Source organism: Anomaloglossus baeobatrachus, chromosome 2, assembly GCF_048569485.1.
Source record: "Anomaloglossus baeobatrachus isolate aAnoBae1 chromosome 2, aAnoBae1.hap1, whole genome shotgun sequence".
NCBI classification, from domain to species: domain Eukaryota; kingdom Metazoa; phylum Chordata; class Amphibia; order Anura; family Aromobatidae; genus Anomaloglossus; species Anomaloglossus baeobatrachus.
This window is the reverse complement of record NC_134354.1, coordinates 261,298,042-261,325,623: the sequence shown is the minus strand read 5'-3', so window position 1 is coordinate 261,325,623 and position 27,582 is coordinate 261,298,042. Positions and strand designations below refer to the sequence as shown.

The 27,582-nt window shown below is 48.3% G+C and overlaps 1 pseudogene; it reads left to right on the top strand.

Moving 5' to 3' along the window:
• The window catches only part of LOC142291333 (zinc finger CCCH domain-containing protein 11A-like), a 183,828-nt pseudogene that overhangs the window by 21,540 nt on the left and 134,706 nt on the right, over positions 1 to 27,582 (top strand).

The window sequence follows — 27,582 nt, the reverse complement described above, 5'->3', positions numbered from 1 at the left end:
GCGGCAAAGGTTTCTATTCAAACCTTTTTGTCGTCCCCAAAAAAGATGCGCTCTGTCCGCCCTATCTTGGACCTCAAACGGCTGAACAAATTCGTACGGATTCGAACTTTCCGAATGGAATCATTGAGAGCAGTACTAGCCGCCATGGAACCTGGAGAATTCCTAGCTTCCATAGACATTCAAGATGCTTATTTACACATTCCCATATATGTCTCTCATCAACGGTTCCTTCGCTTTGCCGTAGGACACCGTCATTTCCAATTCAGGGCCCTTCCCTTTGGACTGGCTACTGCGCCTCGGGTCTTCACAAAGGTCATGGCGGCCGTCATGTCCATTTTACACCCCAGAGGCATCCTGGTCGTTCCCTATTTGGACGACCTTCTTGTCAAAGGGCGCTCTCCTCACGTTTGCTCAGAAAGCGTGCAGATTTGCCTAGACACCCTGTCAAGGCTAGGGTGGCTTGTCAACTTCAACAAGTCATCCCTCATTCCTCATCAGCGCATCACCTTCCTAGGTATGCTGATAGACACGGCTCAGTCCCGGGTTTTCCTTCCAGAGGACAAGAGGGCTTCCCTGATTCGGGCTGCCCAATCCCTCCTCTCTCGCCGTCACACATCCCTTCGGAACGGAATGAGAGTGTTAGGCAAAATGGTGGCGGTCATAGAAGCCGTGTCCTTTGCCCAATTCCATCTGCGCCCTCTACAACTGGATCTTCTATCCTCCTGGGACAAGAATCCAGCTTCCCTGGACCGGTCAGTCCACTTGTCTTGGTCTGCGCTCAGCTCCCTCATCTGGTGGACTCAAGTCTCATCCCTATCTCAAGGGAAGTCCTTCCGCCCGGTCCATTGGCAGGTTGTCACAACGGATGCCAGCCTGATAGGCTGGGTGTCGGTGTTTCTCCACCACACTGTTCAGGGACGCTGGTCTCTTTCCGAGCGCTCTCTGCACATCAATGTTCTGGAGATCAGAGCCATATTTCTGGCCCTTCAGAATCTTCATCCCTTATTACTGGGCCTCCCTGTTCGGATCCAGTCAGACAATGCCACGGCCGTAGCTTACTTCAACCGTCAGGGAGGAACTCGCAGCAAGGCAGCGATGAAGGAGGTATCCAAGATTCTTCGTTGGGCAGAGAAGCACATCCCCATCATCTCAGCTGTCCATATCCCAGGGGTAGACAACTGGGCCGCAAACTTTCTCAGCAGGCAAGGTCTAGCGGCATGAGAATGGTCCCTCCACGACAAAGTGTTCCATCAGATCACTCTTTGTTGGGGGCTCCCGGATGTGGACCTCATGGCATCTCGAATGAATGCCAAGATACGTCCCTTCATATCGCAGTTGAGAGACCCGCTAGCGCTAGGCTCCGACGCTCTAGTCTTTCCATGGTCGCAGTTCCGCCTACCCTACATCTTCCCTCCGTTTCCTCTCATTCCGAGAGTAATCAAGAAAATCAAAGCGGAGGGAATCCCGGTGATCCTCGTGGCTCCGGACTGGCCCAGGAGAGCCTGGTACCCAGAGCTCCTCCAACTTCTCAGCGGCACCCTCTGGCGTCTTCCCGACCGCCCGGATCTTCTGTCACAAGGTCCAATATTCCACCAGAATACAGCACAGCTGCATTTGACGGCGTGGCGCTTGAATCCCTGATTCTAGCCAGATCGGGGTTTTCGTCCAGGGTAGTTCATACCATGCTTAATGCTCGGAAGCCTTCCTCCGCCAGCATTTACCACAGGGCCTGGAAGACCTATCTTTCCTGGTGTGACCGTCATGGTCGGTCACCCCTGACCTTTTCAATCCCTAATGTTCTTGCCTTTCTGCAAGACGGTCTGGACTCGGGTCTTGCTCTCAGTACCCTTAAAGGACAAGTTTCTGCCTTGTCGATTTTTTTTTTTTTTTTTTTTTTTTTTTTCCCAGAACCAGCTGGCTTCTCGCCCTCAGGTCCGTACCTTTCTTCAAGGGGTAGCGCATTTGGTCCCTCCTTATCGCCACCCCTTAGATCCCTGGGATCTGAATCTGGTTCTAGGAGTTCTTCAACTTCCTCCCTTCGAACCTCTGAAAGAAATCTCTCTTCAACGATTATCTTGGAAAGTTGCCTTTTTAGTCGCTATCACCTCTATCAGGCGAGTGTCCGAACTGGCAGCTCTTTCCTGTCGTTCACCTTACCTGATATTCCATCATGATAAGGTGGTTCTTCGGCCTTCCCCCGCCTTCCTTCCGAAGGTCGTATCCTCTTTCCACCTGAACGAGGACATTGTGTTGCCGTCATTCTGCCCGGCCCCGGTCCACTCCTTTGAGAAAGCCCTTCACAATCTCGATCTTGTCAGGGCTCTGCGGATCTACACCTCCAGAACAGCGCCGTTGCGCAAGTCCGATGCCCTTTTCGTCCTCCCAGTAGGACACAAGAAGGGCAACCCGGCGTCTAAATCCACGATTTCTCGATGGATCAGGACTGCCATCTGTGAGGCATACAAAGTACGAGGTGCCGTTCCCGCTCAATCTGTGCGGGCCCACTCTACACGAGCAGTGGGTGCCTCCTGGGCTATCCGCCATCAGGCTTCGGCGGCTCAACTTTGCAAGGCCGCTACCTGGTCCAGTGTGCACACATTCACAAAATTCTACAGAGTGCATACGCATGCCTCCGCGGATGCTGCTCTTGGAAGACAAGTCCTTCAGGCAGCAGTGGCCCATTTATAAGTGGCCACTGCTCGGTACTGACAGTGTTTTCATATGAGTTCACTGCCGTTGCAGTTGTTAGTCAGCTCTTAGTCTGACGTTATACACTGTTATTAGTTCAGTTCCCACCCAGGGACTGCTTTGGGACGTCCCACGGTCTGTGTCCCCCAATGAAAAACCGAGAAAGGAAAGGACATTTTTGTGTACTCGCCGTAAAATGTCTTTCTTGGGGCCTTTCATTGGGGGACACAGCTCCCGCCCTTGTGGTTTTGGTTATCCTTTTCCTACTGCTTTTACACCAAACTGAGCTAGTTCCCGCCTAGCTGGGGTTATATGCTGTGGAAGGAGGAGCTAACTCTTTTTTTAAACCTAGTGTCAAGCCTCCCGTGGAGACAACATATAACCCACGGTCTGTGTCCCCCAATGAAAGGCTCCAAGAAAGACATTTTATACGGGGAGTACACAAAAATGTCCTTTTTTTTAGTTTCACCGGCGGCAGACTATTGTGAACGATCTGCTGATCACTCGGCTGCCGGGTGATCAGCTGATCGCTCACAGCAGCCGCTCGCCGCTGAGCGTTCGGCCACCGAGAATGTGTGTGGGTGGAGCCGAGCGGGGCTATGGCGCTGAGGACAGGTGAGTGTGTACGCGTGTGTGTGTACGCCTGCGTGTGTGTATATGCGGAGTGGAGTGCGGGAGGGGGCGGAGCCAAGCGGGGAAGTGTCGGGCTCCCTGCACACGTAGCCAGGGTAAATATCGGGTAACTAAGCAAAGCACTTTGCTTGGTTACCTGATATTTACCTTGGTTACCAGCGTACACCACTTAGCACTGGCTCCTTGCACACGTAGCCAGGGTAAATTTCTGGTAACTAGGCAAAGTTGGTTATCCGATGTGTACCCTGGTTACGGGTGCAGGGAGCCAGAGAGAGCATGCGCAGCGAAATCCTAAGGATTCCGCTGCTCAAAAAAACATTACATGCTGTGTTCCTTCCGCCCAGCGGAAGCAACGCAGGTACTTTTGGCACAATCAGTCATCCATACAAGTCTGTGGGAAGCAGCAGAATCCGTTAACGGATTCCGCTGTTTTCCAAAAGGGCGGATTGTGACGGAAGGAAAAAACGCAAGTGCGAAAGTAGCCTTAGAGGGAGAACTAAAGTAACATTGGAAGCAAAACACTTATATATTCATAAGACAAATCTGTTCACATTTTAAAGGAAACATGTTACTGCAAGAAACGCTATTTGCCTGCAGGTATTTAGGTAATCCGCTGGTACATAGCATTAAAATCCTGTGTAGTCAGTATATTGGTAAGTGCGGTTACAGGAAAAAAATGACTTTTATTCTCCATGCAGCAGCTCGCTTCCAGTCATTGAGGTGGGGCAGGGAGCAGTTCCAGTGAGCGCGGATGTAATCACTCCCCGTTACTTTGATTGCCAGCCAGTTCTGCACACATGCTGCAAGGCAGACTGCCAGTGTGCCGGGAGTAATTATAGCTGCATTCTGTATAGTGAGTGGGGTCTGTAGCAGCTTCAGGGAGAATCAAACTTTTTCTCTCTATCGCTCCAGTAAGCTGAATGCACAGGATATTTGCCTGCAGAATACCCTTATATCTACAAGTGTTTTCCTTGATAGGTTTTGCACAGCCCAGAAAACTGATACAGGAACACAGGCAATGTGCTGATTAACCTTTTGAAACTTTTATTTCATAAAAAGAGTATCCATTAACATGCATGTGAATTCAGTACTTAAAGGGAACCTGTCACCAGATTTGGGGCCTATAAGCTGCGGCCACCACCAGTGGGGTCTTATATACAGCATTCAAGCATGCTGTACATAAGAGCCTAGTTCGCTGTGTAGAATGCAAAAATCACTTTATAATACTCACCTAAATGGTCAGTGCGGTGCAGACTGGTTGGATGGGCATCTCCGTTCACCAGGTCCTACGTCATGCACACAGGGCAGCATTGAGGTCCTGCGCAGGCGCACTTTGATCTGCCCTGAGCAGGTATTGCAGTGCGCCTGCGCAGGACCTCAATGCCGGCCTGTGTGGATAACGTAAGACGCGTCATGCACACAGGCTTCAGAAAAAGGAGGACAAAGATGGTCAAAAGAGGAGGTACCAGATCCGGAGAACGGAGATACCGATCGACCTGTCTGCGCCGCCCCTTAGGTGAGTGTTATAAAGTGATTTTTACGCTCTACACAGCGGCCTGGGCTCTTATATACAGCATGTTAGAATGCTTTATATAAGACCCCACTGGTGGTGACCGCAGCTTATAGTCACCAAATCTGGTGACAGGTTCCCTTTTAAGTGTGAGATTTGTATTGGACTGTAAAGGTAAGAAAACTGCTGACGGTTTTTTACTAAGTGTAATTTTATTATTTTTCAGATTGTCAACAATCGTGGGAAATCAATCAGTGTGAGTATGGAACTAACCTTTATCTGCAAAGTGGCAATGCTTAGCCCCGATAGGATTACCTCTTACTCGGGTTGGGAGAACATTTGGAAATGGCACATAGCTCTTCTAGCCCAGCAACTCGTTCCACCAGGTTAAAAAGTGTAATACTCCATTATAGAGCAGGTAAACTGTCAGCCCCCGGTGTATGGGTATATGGTATCACTTACATTATTGCATTCTACTACTGAATATAGCATGATTTCTAGACCAGTAACTATTCAGTTAGATCCATACCCACGGGTACGCCATTATTTGGTTCCACTGTGCACATAACGCCTGTTAGATGCTCCGTCTATAGCTTGGTAGTAATAATATGTTTACATTAAGACCGTATAATAACCCTGTGCTTGTTATCTACCTCCGCTTGATTTTTAAGAAAGGGGGAGTTGTTTTTTTTTTTTTTTTTTTTATTTGCATACTAGGTTAAGAAGACGTGGAATTGGAATATTTGAAAGTCGCTTATTTTTTTTCTTTTCAAAGAATATTTGTTTTTTCTTCACCCAAGAAGACTTTTTGAGATCACAATCTTAGCAGCAAGCTGGGCTTATTCTTTTTGTGTTTTTAATTTTTTTTTTTTCCCCTCAAATAGTTGAGGATTTTTTTATTTTTGTTTTTTTAATTTAAGCCCTTTTCCTCTATGGACTGTCCTGTGTTGCTTATTCACAACTGGTCATTCAAAGTCAAGTCCAAATCCCTTCCTTCACCCTACTGCCATTCTTTCTGCCACAAATTAACTGTTGGATTGATGGTTGATTCGACCTACAGGAGAAAAGTCTTGCAGCTGGTTCAGTACTGAGATCTACCGAATTTGCCTCGGTGAGTTTTCTCTTAAGATGTTACTCTTGTTAAAGGTGTAGCTACAGACTAAAGTCAAGCAGGACAGCAGTACCAAGGTGTCTGGTCTTACTAGGGCTAGAATGTAAGGAGCCCATCTATTGTCAGTAGCATCTTTCTTGAACACACAAGAAGTTACAAACCTAGCTGCCTGCCACTTTCACACACTGTCTTTAAAGGGGTTGTCCAGTGCATGTAATGCCCTTTATAAATACCTTTTGTTTAAGCCTTAACCACTTGTGTAATTAGCTTTATTGTAAAATTCCCTACCAATCTGTCTCTACAACTAATCCCTGTATCTGTTTCTTATTTTCTTTTTCGCTCTTAATTGGGAGACCCAGACAATTGGGTGTATAGCTACTGCCTCCGGAGGCCGCACAAAGTACTACACTTAAAAGTGTAAGGCCCCTCCCCTTCTGGCTATACACCCTCCCGTAGGAGTACGGATTCCTCAGTTTTTAGCTTTGTGCGAAGGAGGTCACACACGCACGCATAGCTCCATTGTTTTTAGTCAGCAGCAGCTGCTGACTATGTCGGATGGAAGAAAAGAGGGCCCATACAGGGCCCCCAGCATGCTCCCTTCTCACCCCACTGTATGTCGGAGGTGTTTGTAAGGTTGAGGTACCCATTGCGGGTACGGAGGCTGGAGCCCACATGCTGATTCCTTCCCCATCCCTTTTTACAGGGCTCTGGGTGAAGTGGGATTTACTGGTCTCCAGGCACTGAGACCGTGCTCCATCTACAGCCCCTGGAGAAGATGCTGGATTGGAGCGGAGTACATCAGGGACATGGCCCTGCTTCCTCAAGGTACTCTGTGTCCCCGTGCATTTCGCGCTCACACCGCAGCATGCTGGGTGTTGTAGTGCGCCGGGGACATCAGCGCTGCGGCGCTTGTGCCATGGCCTCATTTCAGCTTCGCTGAAGCGGGCACACTTTTGGGGAACGGTCGCGCCGGCCGCTGGGACTGCGGCGCGGCTGGCACTTGTGGTGCGCCGGGGACTTCAGCGCGGGCCGCGCTTTTACGGCGGCCGCGCTGATAACTCGAGTCCCCGGCTTTTGCGGCCTGGTTCCGTTCGTTCCCGCCCCCAGACCTGCCAGTCAGGAGAGGGGCGGGACGCTGGTCAGTGCATCAGCGCTGAGGGCTGGAGTCGTTTTTACATACTCCAGCCCTCACAATAGGCACAGAGGGGACACTGTTTCCCGCACTTTTGTTTGGGAACTCCCACGGGCCGCCCCTCTCCACAGACGCCGGCAGCCATTCCTGCTGACACGCTGAGCTGCAGAGGGGAGCCGGGGAGACCCAGACAAGGAATTCTGCGCCTCTTACCCGCTATTCAGCGGGCGGTAAGCAGCCCTCAGGGCTCACCCCCTCTTGTGCCAGTAGTAATCTTAGTATTTTGTTCCTGCAAATACTTTGTACTGCATAGCGCTGGTCGCCTTTTGGCTATAGACTCGCTCACATTGCAGAGAGCCAACAGCATGTCGTCCACAAAACGCAAGGGTGCCAAGGCACAGACATTATATGCTTCCTGTACCGCATGTGGGACTTTTCTACCGGCAGGCTCCAATGACCCCCATTGTGTGCAGTGCTCGGCCCCTGTGGCACTTGCACAGCCGGGACCTCTGCTGGACGTGACCCAGGGTGTACCACCTGTGAATGCTGTCCAAGTGACAGGAACTGAGTTTACAGCTTTTGCTGACAGAATGTCTCTCACTATGTCACAAATTCTTGACACATTGCGGGCTAGGCCTGTACTTCAGGCCACGGACACTGTGCAATCATTGCCCCCTGGTCCCCCTCAGCTGAATTACTTCCAAGCTCCGGGACGGGCACATACACCTCAGGGTGAAGACTCTGACTCGGACGATGGTCCCAGGCAACCTAAGCGGGCTCGCTATGAGAGGCCTTCACATTCATCTCAATGGTCAGGATCCCAGCGAGATGAATCTATGGGTGATGAGGCGGACGTAACTGATCAGGATTCTGATCCTGGGACCGCTCTCAATCTAGATACACCAGATGGTGACGCCATAGTTAATGATCTTATAGCATCCATCAATAAGATGTTAAATATTTCTCCACCAGCTCCTCTTGTAGAGGAGTCAGCTTCGCAGCACGAGAGAATCCATTTCAGATATCCCAAGCGTACATTAAGCACTTTTCTGGACCACGCTGACTTTAGAGACGCAATCCAGAAACCCCACGCTTATCCGGAAAGGCGTTTTTCTAAACGGCTTAAAGATACACGCTATCCTTTTCCCCCTGAGGTGGTCAAGGGTTGGACCCAGTGTCCAAAAGTGGATCCTCCAATTTCCAGGCTTGCAGCTAGATCCTTGGTTGCAGTTGAAGATGGAGCGGCACTTAAAGATGCCACTGACAGGCAGATGGAGCTCTGGCTGAAATCCATCTATGAAGCTATTGGAGCGTCGTTAGCGCCATCTTTTGCTGCCGTATGGGCACTCCAAGCTATCTCAGCCGGGCTTGTGCAAGTCGACTCAGTCACACGTGCATTTGCCCCGCAGGTAGCACCATTGACCTCGCAAATGGCGGCATTCGCGTCGTACGCGATTAATGCTGTTCTTGACGCTACAAGCCGTACGGCAGTGGCGTCAGCCAACTCCGTTGTTTTGCGTAGGGCCCTGTGGTTGAGACATTGGAAGGCAGATTCTCATTCCAAGAAGTGCTTAACCAATTTGCCTTTTTCTCGTGACCGATTGTTTGGAGAGCGTTTGGATGAAATCATCAAACACTCCAAGGGTAAGGACTCATCCTTACCGCAACACAGACAAAACAAACCCCAACAGAGGAGGGGTCAGTCTGGTTATCGGTCCTTTCGAGGACCGGGCAGGTCCCAATTTTCCTCGTCAAAAAAGACTCAAAAAGATCAGAGACGCTCAGATTCTTGGAGGTCTCAGTCACGCCCAAAAAAGACAGCCGGAGGAACCGTTGCCAAGACGGCGTACTCATGACTTGCAGTCTCCGATTCCCACACCCTCGGTCGGTGGGAGGCTTTCCCACTTTGGCGACATTTGGCTGTCACGCGTCAAAGACCGTTGGGTGAGGGATATTCTGTCTCACGGGTACAGGATAGAGTTCAGTTCTCGTCCGCCAACTCGTTTCTTCAGAACTTCTCCACCACCAGACCGAGCCGATGCTCTGTTGCAGGCGGTGGCCGCTCTAAAGGCGGAAGGAGTGGTGACCTCCGTCCCTCTTCAGGAACAAGGTCACGGTTTTTACTCCAATCTGTTTGTGGTCCCAAAAAAGGACGGATCGTATCGACCCGTCCTGGATCTAAAGTTGCTCAACAGACACGTAAAAGTCAGGAGGTTCCGGATGGAATCCCTACGCTCCGTCATAGCCTCAATGTCTCAAGGAGATTTTCTAGCATCAATAGACATCAAAGATGCGTATCTCCACGTGCCGATTGCGCCAGAGCATCAGCGTTTCCTACGCTTCGTCATACACGACGAACACCTGCAGTTCGTAGCGTTACCTTTCGGTCTGGCAACAGCCCCCCGGGTCTTCACCAAGGTCATGGCAGCAGTAGTAGCTGTCCTGCACTCACAAGGTCACTCGGTCATCCCGTATCTAGACGACCTGCTTATAAAGGCACCCTCTCAAGAGGCATGCCAACACAGTCTGAAAGTGGCACTAGACACTCTCCAGAGTTTCGGGTGGATTATCAACTTTCCAAAGTCTCATCTAACCCCTACCCAATCACTGACTTATCTTGGCATGGAGTTTCATACTCTCTCAGCGATAGTGAAGCTTCCACTGGACAAGCAGTGTTCGCTGCGGACAGGAGTGCAATCTCTCCTTCAGAGCCAGTCACACTCACTGAGGCGCCTCATGCATTTCCTAGGAAAGATGGTAGCAGCAATGGAGGCGGTCCCGTTCGCGCAGTTTCATCTGCGCCCTCTACAATGGGACATTCTACGCCAATGGGATGGGAAGTCGACGTCCCTCGACAGGACTGTCTCCCTCTCTCAGACTGCCAAGGACTCTCTGCGTTGGTGGCTTCTCCCCACCTCATTGTCACAGGGAAAGTCGTTCCTACCCCCATCCTGGGCAGTGGTCACGACGGATGCGAGCCTATCAGGGTGGGGAGCGGTGTTTCTCCACCACAGGGCTCAGGGGACGTGGACTCAGGAAGAGTCCACCCTGCAGATCAATGTTCTGGAAATCAGAGCAGTCTATCTTGCTCTGCGAGCCTTCCAACAATGGCTGGAAGGCAAGCAGATTCGGATTCAGTCGGACAATTCCACGGCGGTGGCGTACATCAACCACCAAGGGGGAACACGCAGTCGCCAAGCCTTTCAAGAAGTCCGGCGGATTTTGACGTGGGTGGAAAGCAAAGCGTCCACCATATCCGCAGTTCACATCCCAGGCGTGGAAAACTGGGAAGCAGACTTTCTCAGTCGCCAGGGCATGGACGCAGGGGAATGGTCCCTTCACCCGGACGTGTTTCAGCAGATCTGTTGCCGCTGGGGGACGCCGGACGTCGATCTGATGGCGTCACGGCACAACAACAAGGTCCCAGTTTTCATGGCACGGTCTCACGATCACCGAGCGCTGGCGGCAGACGCCTTGGTTCAGGATTGGTCGCAATTCCGACTACCCTATGTGTTCCCACCTCTAGCATTGTTGCCCAGAGTTCTCCGGAAAATCAGGTCCGACTGCCATCGAGCCATTCTCGTCGCTCCAGACTGGCCAAGAAGGTTGTGGTACCCGGATCTGTGGCATCTCACGGTAGGCCAACCATGGGCACTACCAGACCGTCCAGATTTGCTGTCTCAAGGGCCGTTTTTCCATCTGAATTCTGCGGCCCTGAACCTGACTGTGTGGCCATTGAGTCCTGGATCCTAGCGGCCTCAGGTTTATCTCATGAAGTAGTTGCCACAATGAGACAGGCTAGAAAACCATCCTCAGCTAAGATCTATCACAGGACGTGGAAGATATTCTTAGCTTGGTGCTCGGCTCAGAGGGTTTCTCCCTGGCCATTTGCATTGCCAATTTTTCTTTCCTTCCTGCAGTCTGGGTTGGAAAAAGGTTTGTCGCTTAGCTCTCTTAAGGGTCAAGTCTCCGCGCTATCCGTATTCTTTCAGAAGCGCTTGGCACGGCTTTCTAAAGTACGCACGTTTCTCCAAGGAGTTTGTCATATCGTTCCTCCTTACAGACGGCCATTGGAACCCTGGGATCTAAACAAGGTTCTCATTGCTCTCCAGAAGCCGCCTTTCGAGCCTTTGAAAGAGGTTTCCCTTTCTCGGCTTTCACAAAAAGTGGTTTTTCTTGTGGCGGTCACGTCTCTTCGTAGAGTGTCCGAGCTAGCGGCGTTATCTTGCAAATCTCCCTTCCTGGTGTTTCACCAAGACAAGGTAGTACTGCGTCCAATTCCAGAGTTTTCTCCCAAAAGGTGGTTTCTTCCTTTCATCTCAATCAGGATATCACTTTGCCATCTTTGTGTCCGCATCCAGTTCACCAATTTGAAAAAGGTTTACATCTGTTGGACCTGGTGAGAGCACTCAGGATTTACATTTCTCGCACGGCGCCTATGCGCCGTTCTGATGCGCTCTTTGTCCTAGTCGCTGGTCAGCATAAGGGATCGCAAGCTTCCAAATCCACCCTGGCGCGGTGGATCAAGGAACCAATTCTTCACACATACCGTTCTGCTGGGCTTCCGATTCCATCTGGACTGAAGGCCCATTCTACCAGAGCCGTGGGTGCGTCCTGGGCATTGCGGCATCAGGCTACGGCTCAGCAGGTGTGCCAGGCGGCTACCTGGTCGAGTCTGCACACGTTTACCAAACACTATCAAGTGCATACCTACGCTTCGGCAGATGCCAGCCTAGGTAGACAGGTCCTTCAGGCGGCGGTGGCCCACCTGTAGGAAAGGGCTGCCTGACAGCCCGATCACGAGGTATCTTTTTACCCACCCAGGGACTGCTTTTGGACGTCCCAATTGTCTGGGTCTCCCAATTAGGAGCGAAAAAGAAGAAGGGAATTTTGTTTACTTACCGTAAATTCCTTTTCTTCTAGCTCCAATTGGGAGACCCAGCACCCGCCCTATTGTTCTTAGGGTTTCGTTTTTCGGGTGCACATGTTGTTCATGTTGTTTCTTAAGTTCTCCGATCTTGTTATCGGATTGAATTTGTTTTTTGAAACTGTTATTGGCTTTCCTCCTTCTTGCTTTGGTACTAAAACTGAGGAATCCGTACTCCTACGGGAGGGTGTATAGCCAGAAGGGGAGGGGCCTTACACTTTTAAGTGTAGTACTTTGTGCGGCCTCCGGAGGCAGTAGCTATACACCCAATTGTCTGGGTCTCCCAATTGGAGCTAGAAGAAAAGGAATTTACGGTAAGTAAACAAAATTCCCTTCTTCTTTCCTTCCTGTGACGTTACATTAGAAAGAATTCTTAAATGGGATGTCACAGGAGGATTGGCCTGAGGTCCCTTCCTCTTAGTCTCTGTAACCCTGGAACAGAATGTCGTCAGGGGCAGCGAAGGTGTCACTTACCACAGCTCCTTTTATTGCCGTCCCCTGATGACATCCTGAATCAATCGTGGGGAAGGAGGCAAAAAGAAGTGACCTCAGCTTCTTTCACCGCCTCCACACTTCTTCTGTCATCATCACTTCCACTGGTGCTCTCATATCACTCCTGCCTCATCATCGGGCATAGGAGCAGGGTGAATGACAGCAGCGCCACTCTACAGCTATTATCATTGCTCTCAAACAGATTATCGGAGCACGGTGATGGTGTCATTCACCCTGCATCTTAGACCGCCCCTTGATTTGGCAGTGAGGGCTGAAGATGTGGGGTGTGACTCTCATATTAAGCATAGGATCATGGCTGCACTATAAATTGTGAATCTGGGCCATGGAAAGAAGAGCTGATACTCTCTCCCAATTGTTTAGCAACCCCCACTGAGCATAGGGTGTGTGATCAGGCCACCCCTTGAGAAAAGTTTATTGCGAATTAGAAACTGATTTGGTGGAGGCACTTTTCTGTCCCTGTGTAATTAAAGGGAACCTGTCACCACTTTTTCAGCCTACAAGCTGCGGCCCCCACCACTGGGCTCTTAAATACAGCATTCTAACATACTGTATATAAGAGCCCAGGCCGCTGTGTAGAACATAAACACTTTATAATACTCACCTAGGAGGTTGCTCCGATGCAAACCAGTCGGATGGGTGGCGCTGTTCTCCGGGACCGGCGCCTCCCCTTTCTGCCATCTTGGTCTTCCTTATTCTGAAGCCGCGGTGCATGATGCGTCTACGCCATACACTCGCCGATCCTGCGCAGGCGCACCACAATACTTTGATCTGCCCTAAGCAGGGCAAATAAAAGTGTGCCTGCGCAGGACCTCAATGCCGGCGCGTGTGTATGACGTAGACACGTCATGCACCGCAGCTTCAGAATAAGGAAGACCAAGATGACCGAAAGGGGAGACGCCGGTCACGGAGAACGGAGACATCCATCCGACTGGTTTGCACCGGAGCGACCTTCTAGGTGAGTATCCTAAAGTGTTTATGTTCTACACAGCGGCCTGGGCTCTTATATACTGCATGTTAGAATGCTGTATATAAGAACCCAGTGGTGGTGGCCGCAGCTTATAGGCTGAAAAAGTGTTGACAGGTTCCCTTTAATCAAAGCAATATGGCCATTGATTGCAGGCTCTGCGGAACTATGTTGCCTGGTGTGGTTATTGGGGCTTTTCTGTGACACGCGTAAGTTCTATAGATTGGAGACATTTTATCAGCATTCACTTGCATTGCTGAGCGGCCTGACTATTAGTCTAGAATTAATACTGGCCAGATGGAAAAAATTGTGTATGTTGTGTCATAGGTATAGAGAGCTATAATTCTGATGAGAACTATGGCGTTAATATCTTCTGCACGGGACCTCTAGGAGGCCAGATAGCCTTAAGATCGGGGATCTCACCATTTTTGGTACCTGAGCCTGCATCTTATTTACCGGCCCCCATCTGAGGTCACCAGAGGCGGTATGTGGGAATGGCTGGTGCCTGGTAAAAGGTTTTCACCTAGAATCCATGCTCTATACTGGGAGATACAGTATACTCTATGGACTTGCCATTTTCTAAACGGAGTGATCACTATTCACTGCTGCACAATTGAACTGTTAATAAGGGGTTGATAGTAGTAGACAGCTCCTTTTTAAAAATAAATAAATAAAACCACAAAATTGATAGAAAATGGTTTATCCCCACTGATTCAGATTTCCATAAACTTTTTTATTATTATTATTATTATTATTATTTGGGTTGTCAAACTTGTAGACATTTTGAAACAGTCTGCAAAAATAGGGCAATGGTGTTCATGGGAAAAAAAATGGATGTGGCCTTGATGTGTTTGAGGCTGGTGGTAGCTGAGCGGGTTATTTCAATTGTAGTTATGCTGGTAATAAGATTGGATCAGTGTATAGACATGCATTGTTATAGATATGTATTGCATAGAGCAATATTTAAGGGGATCAGTCACCAGATTTGATAGTAAAAATGCATACATTTTATAGATGTGTTAGATGATATGCTCGTTTGCGCTGAGATGTGTGTTCAATATGGTTTCCCACCTGACCATCAAAATACTGATTGTTACTAAAATTTTTATACATTTACTTAATAAAAATAAAAACTTGAAATATCTAATGTAATTGTGATGTAAAGAAAAAAATGAGTTTGCAATTTTCACTCTGATCACTCAGCCTAATATTATGCCTGCTTTAGACGAGTCGATCTATCGTGCGTCGTACCCACCCCCACCTTTTTTGCGTCACGGGCAAATCGCTGCCCGTGGCGAACAAACTCGTTTAACCCTCGTCACAGGCACTTACCTTCCGGACGACCTCGCTGTGGGCGACGAACGTCCACTTCCTGAAGTGGGAGGGACGTTCGGCGTCATAGCGACGTCACACGGCAGCCGGCCAATAGAAGCGGAGGGGCGCAGATGAGCGGGATGTAAACATCCCGCCCACCTCCTTCCTTCCACATAGCCAGCGGGTGCCGTGGGACGCAGGTAAGCTGTGTTCATCGTTCCCGTGGTGTCACACGTAGCAACATGTGCTGCCACGGAAACGATGAACAACCGGCGCCATTAAAAATAAACGATATTTTGAAAGTAAACGATGAGTACACGACTCACGATTTGTGAGCGATACTGTGTCGCTCGGAGGTGTCACACGAGACAACGTCGTGAACGATGCCGGATGTGCGTCATGAAAACCGTGACTTCGACGATGCATCGCACGATAGCTCGTCTCATGTAAAGCCCCCTTTAGGCCAATGCTAAATGTTCTGTAGAGATCATTTTAAAGTAATCATCTCCCCGTGATCACAGCCAGAGTTGTAATAAAAGATGAACCTCGGGATTCTACTATTCACAGTGGGTAAAGATAAGCTCACGTTCTCTCCTTCCCTGCACAGTTCAGAGTGCCTTAAAAACTCTCCTTTGAAGTCAATAGATTGCTGCGACTTTTATGTACAGAAAATAAAAAGGAAAATGATGGCAGATTACATTATATAGGGGATGCATTACGTTTAAAGGGAAACTGTCATGTAAATAAACGCTTTAAGCTGCAGATTTGGGCTTAATCTACAGGTTAATAGCGTTCTGAAGCCGTGCAGCTGCCTGGAATAAATGATCTTTATTCCTCCCAGTAGCCTCGGGCTTTCAGATCGGCCAGTTTGGGTTCAGTCATCGTTCTGTCCATAGTGACCGGCGGCTGTAACTATGCCCCTGGCATTGACTGACAGTTGGCTTAGCATTGCATCAGTGCAGAGTCGGGTGTCAGTGAGTGCCAGGACATCACTATGCACTGATCGGACACTTAAGCCATGCCGACCGCACCTCTATGACTGATACCCTGAGGCTGCTGGGAGGAATGAAGTTGACTACCTCCCAGCAGTGGGATTCTCAGTGCGGCAGTCACACAACAGCTTTAGAATGCTAGTAAACTGCAGATTAACCCCATATCTGCTGGTTAATAGTATTTCTTTACTTTATAGGTTCACTTTAAATATGAAAGTACTCCTTTTTTATTTATCCTACCCTCCATTGTCAAAATTCTGAGGGTCCCCAGCCAGTCCTTGTTTACTTTTCAAATCAAATGTTGTCCTTACTGGCGTTGGTCCTAGAAAATAAACAAGGACCAACTGGCCACCACCAAAGTGTGGGCACTGGAGTGGAGGAGCATTGAGCAGCTGAGTATTTTTTATTAATGACACGTCCTACTGCTAGTTTTAGAAGGCGACGTGAGGCTCCTCTACAACTTAAGGGTACTTTACACACTGCGACATCGCTAGCGATCTCGTTAGCGATGTGAAATTCTAGATCGCAAGTGCGATCTTTCGAGGGCGCACATAGGTCATTTTACGCATGTGTGATCTCAAAAGATCGCACTTGCGATCTAGAATTTCACATCGCTAACGAGATTGCTAGCGATGTCGCAATGTGTAAAGTAGCCTTTACTGTATCGTTGCTCTTTATAGCTGTGGTTTTTGCTTTAAATAAAATTGCCACTCGGCCGTTGAATGCAATTTGCATTGAAGTCTATGGCAAATAGGTTTCGTGCGAGTTGCCACTAGCATGATAATATCTGCCACCTTTGGAACAGAAGCCCTCCTGGGCGCAGATTGCTGTGCCCGGTTATAAAAATAAGAGTGTTGTGCAAAATGTAGACAGCCAGCAGCAGTTCAGCAAGGTTTATACACAGCACATTGACTTTTAGAAATGTCTCCCAAATTAACTAAAAAACTGTCTTTTTTGTTTTAGTGTAGAAGATTGTTGATTGTACTTCTGTTTACCTGTAAAAATCGATAACCAGCAAGGTTACCAAGCCTGAACTCGTGACCCCGATGTCTAAGCAAGGAGATGACTGCTATTACTTCTACTACTCCACCTGCACCAAGGTAACCCTCAGAGCTTCTGGGCCATTAAAACCATTACTTTGCTAACTCCAGTTTAGCTGGATGATACTTTGCTCATATTGCTTTGTTTACTTAGGATGATATTATGCTACTAGAAGGTGGCCCGATTCTACGCATCGGGTATTCTAGAATTTATGTATTGTGTAGTTCATGTATATTTTTTGTTTTTATATATATATATATATAATGTTGTTGTGTGTAGTTACTAAGTGTTTGTGTAGGGCGCTGTACATGTTCTGGGTGTGGCGGGGGGTGAGAGCGGTGTTGTATGTGTGTTGCGTTTGTGGAGCGCTGTGTGTGTGGGTGTGGTGTGTTTTGTGGGGAGGTATGTTTTGTGCAATGTGTGTGTTGTGCGGTATGTGCGTATATTTATGTATGCCGCGGTGTTTGTGTGTTGGGTGTTGTGTGTGTGCAGTGTTGTCTGTGTGTGTGGGTGTCTGTGTAGGGCGGTGTTTGTGGTTCCCAGTGTGTGAGTGTGTTGGGGGGAGGTGTGCACCTCCCATCGTGCTCCATCCCCTATGCTGCGCACTCCCCATCGTACTCCATCCGCCATGCTGCGCATTCCCCATCGTGCTCCATCCCCCATGCTGCGCACTCCCAAACGTGCTCCATCCCCCATGCTGCGCACTCCCAAACGTGCTCCATCCCCCATGCTGCGCACCCCCCATTGTGCTCCATCCCCCATGCTGCGCACCCCCCATCGTGCTCCATCCCCCATGCTGCGCATTCCCCATCGTGCTCCATCCCTCATGCTGCGCACTCCCCATCGTGCTCCATCCCCCATGCTGCGCACTCCCCATCGTGCTCCATCCCCCATGCTGCGCACTCCCCATCGTGCTCCATCCCCCATGCTGCGCACTCCCCATCGTGCTCCATCCCCCATGCTGCGCACTCCCCATCGTGCTCCATCCCCCATGCTGCGCACTCCCCATCGTGCTCCATCCCCCATGCTGCGCACTCCCCATCGTGCTGCATCCCCCATGCTGCGCACTCCCCATCGTGCTCCATCCCCCATGCTGCGCACTCCCCATCGTGCTCCATCCCCCATGCTGCGCACTCCCCATCGTGCTCCATCCCCCATGCTGCACCAGCGTCAGCCTCTCTCCTCCCAGCCTCCTCCAGCACGCCGTGCTCCTCTGCCGACACTCACAGATCCGATCGCATACACTCACACTCACAACATCCGGAGATACCACATGCTTCTGGCCATGTGATCCTCCGGCAGGTCCTGGAAGGTCACTGCAGCACAGTATCGCGGCCGAGAAGCAAGCGATATCGCCGGATGCTGTGAGTGTGTGGATGCGATCTGATGTGTGTGTGTGAGAGTGAGTGTGATCTGATGTGTGTGTGTGTGTGTGTGTGTGTGTCTGTCTGTTATGTGTGTGCGTGTGTATGTTCCGCCGCTGCAGGACCTTGATGCGCTGGTAACTATGCTACCATGGTTACCAGCGTATCCCGTCCCCCGCTCGCACGGGAGCCCACGCCAGCATACGCCGGCAACCCCAGCAATGCGAGGGTATGTGTCGGCTGGGTTGGCAGCGTACGCTGATGTGGGCTCCCGGGGGTACAGTACTCACCTGGGAGTCGTGGCTCTGTCGGTTCGGGGAATGGGGGCGGGGCCAGAGCGAGCGTGCATTGCGTGAGGGGGGCGGGGCGTGGCAGAGTTGCCAATACGTGCAGGGTGCCGGGGCGAGAGGCCAATCCGTGTGGGGGGCGGAGCCTGGGCGAGCGGCCGGCCAATCCGTGTGGGGGCAGAGCCTGGGCGAGCGGCCAATCCGTGCGGGGGGGGGCGGCGGGGCCATGGCGAGCCCAGCGGCCAATCCGCTTTGTGTCACCGTAAGGACACAATTTTGGAGCAATACAGACAGAATAAGGCAATTATATTTATAGATTTCTTTTACACTCACTGTCAGCACTCCTTTAACCCTTTTCACCCCTTTGATGCAGGCTCAGGAGCTGAACCTGCAGTTGATAGGTGTTTTACATAGCCATCATCTGCCTCTTAACAGCAGGTCCGCAGAGCGGAGCACTACCCACTGACAGGGCCAGATTAAGGTTGGTGGGGGCCCCTGGGCAGAAAACCTGGTGGGGGCCCAATAACGTTAACATTTTTAGCCATAACAGTAGAGCACGAACTGTAGCATTTAGATATAAATACTGCACCTCAGTCTCACATTCCCCCTTCTCAGCATACTGCGCCCTCACACTGGCCACCATGCTGCCCCTTCTCTGTACTGCACCTCAGTCTCACATTCTCCCTTCTCAGCATACAGTGCCCTCCATACTGTGTCCTCACACTGGCCACCATGCTGCCCCTTCTCTATACTGTCTACCTCCTTCACTATCCAGTCACTATACTGGACCTTCATCTCACATTCCCCCTCCTCAGCATACTGTGCCCTTACACTGACCACCATGCTGCCCCTTTTCTATACTGTCTACCTTCTTCACTATCCAGTCACTATACTGTACTTCCATCTCACATTCCCCCTCCTCAGCATACTGTGCCCTCCATACTGTGCCCTCACACTGGCCACCATGCCGCCCCTTCTCTATACTGCCTACCTGCTTCATTATCCAGTCACTACACTGTACCTCCGTCTCACATTCCCCCTTCTCAGCAAACTGTACCCTCACACTGGCCACCATGCTCCCACTACACAATCTCTATACTATGCCCCTCACACTTTTCTTTCCCAATACTGTCCACTTACAATTTTCTCCCACCATACTGCTGCCTCACACTTTACAATGGTGCCCCTGATTGCTGTGCAGGGACAAATATGCCACATGCCTTCCAAAGGTACGCCCCTGTACAGGGTATAGGAGAATACATGACTGGCACACGCAGGGCCGGCTCCAGGTTTTTGTAGGCCCTGGGCGAAACAGTCCTAGTGGGCCCCATCCACACACCGACATGCACAGATACATACACATACAGGCATACGTACACATATATATTTAAAGAGAAATTCACAAAAACACATATAAACAGACATAAATCTAGACACAGTCATATACACTGACATACATAGTTGACATACACAGATACACATCATACATGCACACACAGACACATTTTTATATATATTTCTAATGTTGTGCAGCCGTCAACAGCCTCATTCCCCTCCCTGCTTGTCTCCATCCAGCTCCTCCTGGGCACGTGTCTGTGCCACGCTGATTGGTGGCCGTCACTAACAGACATGGCCGCATATAGAGAACACTAACACTGCTGTATATACATCACAAGAGAGGCTGGGGACATACACATTACTGGGGGACATACATATTACTGAGGAAAGGGGTATATATCAATGGGGGCATACAGCTCTAGAGGGGGACAGTGGCTCTGAAGTGGGGGGACAAACAGCTCTGAGGTGGGGGGGTGACATACAGCTCTGGGGTGGAGGGGACATAGAACTCTGGGGGAATAGTTGTATGCAGCCCCCATATTCCTGCATATAGTGTTATGAAGCTCCCATAGTCCTCCATATAGTATTATGCAGCCCCCATTTTGCATTATGCAGCCCCCATTTTGCATTATGCAGCCCCCATTTTGCATTATGCAGCCCCCATTTTGCATTATGCAGCCCCCATTTTGCATTATGCAGCCCCCATTTTGCATTATGCAGCCCCCATTTTGCATTATGCAGCCCCCATTTTGCATTATGCAGCCCCCATTTTGCATTATGCAGCCCCCATTTTGCATTATGCAGCCCCCATTTTGCATTATGCAGCCCCCATGTAGCACTATGTAGCCCCCATATGGCACTATGTAGCCCCCATATGGCACTATGTAGCCCCCATATGGCACTATGTAGCCCCCATATGGCACTATGTAGCCCCCATATGGCACTATGTAGCCCCCATATGGCACTATGTAGCCCCCATATGGCACTATGTAGCCCCCATATGGCACTATGTAGCCCCAATATGGCATGGCACTATGTAGCCCCCATATGGCACTATGCAGCCCCCATATGGCACTATGCAGCCCCGATATGGCACTATGCAGCCCCCATATGGCACTATGCAGCCCCCATATGGCACTATGCTGCCCCCATATTACATTAAGCAACCCCTATATAGTACAATGCAGACCCATATAGCAGTAGGAACCCTCATGTCCTATACAGCCCCCATATAACACAATGCAGGGCCATATAGCATTAGGCACCCTTATGTAGTACACAGCCCCTGTATAGCACAGTGCAGACCCAGATAGCATTAGGCATCCTCACATAGTACACAGCCCCTATACAGCACAGAGCAGACCAGATAATATTAAGCACCTTCACGTAGTACACAGCCCCTATATAGCACAGTGCAGAGCCAGATAGTATTAGGCATCCTCATGTAGTATACAGCCAGTATATAGCACAGTACAGACCAAGATAGTGTTAGGCATCCTCATGTAGTATACAGCCAGTATATAGCACAGTACAGACCCAGATAGTGTTAGGCATCCTCACATAGTACCGGGTTTACTGTGATACAGACACCAGATGTTATACAATATACACATTATATACCATCTGATGTGTGTACACAGTATATCACACTACTCTGTACACTGGATGTGGTATACCATGTACACAGTATATCACTCTGCTCTGTACACTGGATGTGGTATCCCATGTACACAGTATATCACACTGCTCTGTACACTGGATGTGGATCCCATGTACACAGTATATCCCACTGCTCTGTACACTGGATGTGGTATCCCATGTACACAGTATATCCCACTGCTCTGTACACTGGATGTGGTATACCATGTACACAGTATATCACACTGCTCTGTACACTGGATGTGGTATCCCATGTACACAGTATATCACACTGCTCTGTACACTGGATGTGGTATACCATGTACACAGTATATCACACTGCTCTGTACACTGGATGTGGTATACCATGTACACAGTATATCACACTGCTCTGTACACTGGATGTGGTATACCATGTACACAGTATATCACACTGCTCTGTACACTGGATGTGGTATACCATGTACACAAGTATATCACACTGCTCTGTACACTGGATGTGGTATACCATGTACACAGATATACAATGTCCTGCACTGATCACACCTGAGCCTACAGGACCTCACATATTCTATATGTAATATGGGCCACATAGTGTAATCTGTGCTGCAGTCTCAGATGTGATCAGTGCAGGATCTGCGTAGTGATGTCTCTGCTGAAGATCAGTGTGAGTTATTGCAGGGGAGGGATGAGGCTGAAGACCCGGCACTGACAGCCCGACCTGATCTGCAGCAGTTCACACTCCTGCAATAACTCACACTGGTCCTGCCAGCAGAGCTTCCGCTGACACTATGGAATCCCGTCCTGCTCCCTCCTCACTGTAACCTCCTGCCCGGCACCATGATGGATGACGTCACACTCACCGTCATCCACAGAGGCCTCTGCTCCGGTCCTCCCACAAGCTCCTCTACAGCACGAAGCAGCAACAGCAGGCGCGCGGTGACGTCATCCATGCAGACGCAGCCCACACAGCGTGCAGTGGGCGTGTCTGCAGCACAGTGCCGGCCGGGATTGAAAATCTTTAAAGGTACAGTGCGGTCCTGAACACTGCGGTGTTAATAAAATGGCGGCCACACAGATGGTGGTGGGGGGCCCCCTCAGAAGCTCTAGTGGTGGGGGCCCCTGGGCTGAAGCCCCGTCTGCCCCGCCTATAATCCGGCCCTGCCCACTGATGTTATCACCCTTACATGCCTAACAGCATGGCATTTACAGCATCTAGTCTGTGAGGCGACTCATTCCACAAACCAAATTTCCCTTCCTGCGGGGTCCCTATGGATTGCCATGGCAGTTGGGGTCCTGCTGAAAACACCAGTCTGCTAGTGTGATACATCTATGAAACCCGCCTATAACTGCCATTCTTAGGACACCATAATATTACTATATATTGCAATCCTGTAATATTACAGTACCACTGCTAAGATAAATAGTTGAAAAAAAATGTAATACATCGCAACAACACAAAATGCAATCAAAACATTGCATTTCCCAAATTGTGTCAATTTAAAGCACCTCACAGCTCTCTATAGAAAAATGGAAACATTAAAGGTCTTGCTAAATAGAGGCACAAGCAAATGATTGTTTTTAATTCTGAATTTACCAAGAAAAAAAATAAACAAGTTTGGTTTAGCCTGTTAAGCAATTTTTACCATAAAATAACTTTTGTAAAAATATGCTGAATTGCATTTGTTTGGGGGGGGTGTTGCAATTTCACCACAGTTGAATTTTTTTCCCATTTGCACTGCAATGAATAGTAAAATGTTTGCATTAAAATATAAAACTCGCCCCACAATCCTCCATACATCCATATCGACTGAGAAATAAGAGTTATGGCTCTTGGAAAGGGAGGAAAAAATGAAAATGCAAAAAATGGAAAATCACCCAGTCTGATGGGGTTAAAATTTACCAAATTTTTCATGCCATCTTGTGCTGGATAATACATGTTATTGATTTATATCGCGCCTGTTTGTCTTTACCACATCTTAGCTGCTTACTTTTCAAGTTGTGATTGTTCACAATTGTTAGTTTTTATGTTGCTGGTTGCAAGTCACAGGATCACTTGCCCAAAGACCTCATGGCAAGTAGCATGTGACTTGTCTTCAGTTTGGCTGTTTTATTTACAGCTCCCAAATAGGCTGCTTCGTTAATCAGCCATCATGTGCCTTTAACAGCCGCAAGTGGAGTCGGAGCTCCACCTGCGGCTGTTTACCTGTTAAATGCTGCTTCAGGCTCACAGCTGCAGTTACCAGTCACCGGTAGGCGATCTCGTCGTTCCACATGCCCATCGGTGCACTCGTGACGTGATCACAGGGCGCTGATGGGTTGCCGCAATAGCCGAGGCTCTCCCGAAGACCCCTATGCCTCATTACAATTTTCCTCATGATTGCAGCTTAACACCCCCTGCAGGGACTATTAAATACTATAAAAAGTAAAGAAAAATATAAATATTTTTTTGTTAAAAACACAATAGTTCAAGTCACCTCCTCCGTCCCATATAAAAATAAAACAAAATTCACATTTGGTATCACTGCATCTGTGAGTTCAATCTATCAAAGTATAAAATAAATTAATTCGATTGGTAAGCAGCATAATAAGAAAAAAATCGAAACTCACGAATTATATTTTTTTGCGCTACAATATTGCAATAAGAGGCAATCAACACATCATATATACCCCAAAATGGTATCAGTAAAAACGTCAACTCTGGGCGCAAAAAAAGAAGCCCCTGGGGTTCAGCAGCTATGCCTTATACTAATTTATATCGGAATATTTCTGTTTATTTTACTTTGTCATCATAGGATCAGTAAGTCGGTACAAATGTCTGTTTCTTGTCAACAGGGAGACGGCTGTGCTTTCCGTCACTGTGAGGCTGCCTTAGGAAATGAAACTGTTTGCGCTCTGTGGAAGGAAGGCCGGTGTTTTCGACAAATCTGCAAGTTTCGCCACATGGAAATCGATGTAAGTGGTCAAGATCAATACGTTACAGCCAAATGTGTATTATTCTGGGGTTGCTGAAAATATTATTTTGTGTGTTGTATGTGTTCCTATGAATACCTTACACTTTTAGCTTCGCTCACATGAGCGTATGGATCATACGAGTTCAATGCAAGAAAATATTGCATTGCACTTGGACCAATGTTAGTCAATGAGACAGAGTAGATCAGCGGTTTCCCACCCCCCCATCCAGATTCGGGATGAGAAAAAAAGTTGCAGGATGCTGTAAGTGTATGTATAAATCGAACAAAACTCACTAATACAAGTCAATGGGTGCGAGAAAGAAAAATGGACAGAACACGGACCATCTGTATGTTGTCTGTTTTTTTCAAATACATCACTGTTTTGTAGCATAGAGCACTGTAAATGGATATGTAAATGATTGTAGAATAGAATCACAGAATGGTAGAGTTGGAAGGGATCTCCTGGGTCATATAATCCAACCACCTGCTCAAAGCAGGATTCACTATATCATCCTAGACAGATGTCCGTCCAACCTCTTTTTAAAGACTTCCATTGAAGGAGATCTCACCACCTCTCGCGGCAGCCTGTTCCACTCACTGATTACCCTCACTGTTAAAAAGTTTTTTCTAATATCTAATCTGTGTCTCCTCTCCATCAGTTTCATCCCATTGCTTCTAGTCTTTCCTTGTGAAAATGAGAATAAAACTGATCCCTCTACAGTGTGACAGCATTTAAGATATTTATAGACAGCTATTAAGTCTCCTCTCAGTCTTCTCTTTTGCAAGCTAAACAATCCTAAATCCTGTAACCGTTCCTCGTAGGACATGGTTTGCAGACCAATCACCATTCTGGTCACTCTTCTCTGAACTTGCTCCAGTTTTGATGTCTTTTATAAAATGTGGTTCCCAGAACTGGACACAATATTCCAGATGAGGTCTGACCAAAGAGTAATAGTTGCTGAGGAAAAAACGCATTGCATACAATGTAGACATCAATTCAATATACATTAAAGGGGCTATCTGGGCTTTTTTTTTCTTTTCTTTTCACTATTTGCTTGAGATTGCAGTTAGTTGCTGTCCACCTACCTGGTGAAAGATCTCTGCAAACACAGAGTGTGCGCAGGCCAGTCCTGCCAGCGATTCTGCCGCTTCCACTGATGTCACGCTGACTGAGCAGCACCTTCTTTTTTGCTCTGCTGTGTGCAGAGAAGGCACGACTCTCGATCCCATGCTTATTGACAGCCGACTCTCTACTGCGTAACTGCGGGGAGCCGGTTGTCAATCAGCACGAAATCTGCAGTTCTACCCCGTCCACAGAGCAGCGAGCAAAAGCTGCTTTGTTGACATGAAGCTGAAGAATCGCCAGCTGCATTGGTCCGTGACCACTCATAGTGAGCACATGTAGCAATACCTGCCTGTTTAGTTCTTTACATTCAAAGGAAAAAAACATTCTGAACAGCCCCTTTTAATATGCTAAAAATACTAAAGAGATGGGTCCATTTGACAATCGTTCCCATATTAATAACATTTAGTGTCAGTCATTTTTTGAATAATATAAGAGCATGCTGATACAGTGTGGATTCTTTGTGCAGACAGGAGTATGAGTAAATGAAGACTTTGCTAGGTCTCCTGAGCACTAAGGCAGGAGCAGTATAACATATAATACTCCGTATGCAGCAGATGGACATGTATAATGAGTGCTGTATACAGCAGTCTCCTAGCCCTGATCTGATTGGCCACCCTGGCACCATACGTGTGACCAGTGCTGCACATGTTTTATTAGGGAGAACATTACTTTCACTTTAATATTTAACTATGATATGATCTTTGCAGAAAAAGTGCAGCGAGATAGCCTGCTACTGGGAAAACCAGATCTCTGGCTGTCAGAAGGCAAACTGTGCTTTTCATCACACGAAGGGGAGATTTGTGGATGGCGCATTCTTTCCTCCCAGTAAAGGTAAGTCTATTGGTTTCTGCATATTCCCCAATCTTTCATCTGCTTGAACCCCTTCACGACCATGGACTGATATATCCGTCATGGAGCGTGTCCCGTTAAGCCCCGCCCCCTGCCGCGGGCAGGCGGCGGTCGGCACACATATCAGCTGTTTTCAACAGCTGACATGTGTGCCTGCTAGCCGCGGGTGGAATCGCTTCCACCCGCGGCCATTAACCCTTTAAATCTCGCTTCCCAAAGTCAGGCAGCAAGATCTAAATGCGCGCGGCCATGTTTTTTACTTACCGCCGCCCCCACCGGAAGTCACGTGCGTGATCACGTGACTTTCAGTGGTTGCCATCATAGCACAGGGTCATGTGATGACGCCTGCAGCTATGAAGTTTCACTTTCGTTTTCCTTCGGCCGCGAGCAGAGAGAAAAAGAAAGTGACTGAATCTGCTGTTTACAGCTGTATAGCTGTGATCAGCAGATAGATAAAAGCGATCGGATTGCTGATCGCTATAGCCCCCTAGGGGGGACTAGTAAAATAACAAAAAAGTAAAAAAAAAAAGTTTTAAAAAAAAAAACAAAAAACCTAAAAGTTCAAATCACCCCCCTTTCCCCCCATTGAAAATTAAAGGGTTAAAAAATAAATAAATATACACATATTTGATATTGCCGCGTTCAGAAATGCCCGATCTATCAAAATATAAAATCAATTATTCTGATTGGTAAACGGCGTAGTGGCAAAAAAATTCCAAACGCCAAAATTACGGTTTTTGGTCGCCGCAAGTTTTACACAAAATGCAAGAACAGGCGATCAAAACGTTGCATCTGCGCAAAAATGGTACCATTAGAAACGTCAGCTCGAGATGCAAAAAATAAGCCATGACTGAGCCATAGATCCCAAAAAATAAGAACGCTACGTGTTTCGGAAAATGGCGCAAAACGTGCGCCACTTTTATTGGACAAACTTGTGAAATTTTTTTAACCCCTTAGATACAAGTAAACCTATACATGTTTGGTGTCTACAAACTTGCACTGACATGAGGCATCATACCCACACATCAGTTTTACCATATAGTGAACACCGTGAATAAAACATCCCAAAAACTATTGTGCCATCACACTTTTTTTGCAGTTTTTCCACACTTGGAATTTTTTTGCTGTTTTCCAGTACACCATATGGTAAAACCTATGGTTTCATTTAAAAGTACAACTTGTCCCGCAAAAAACAAGCCCT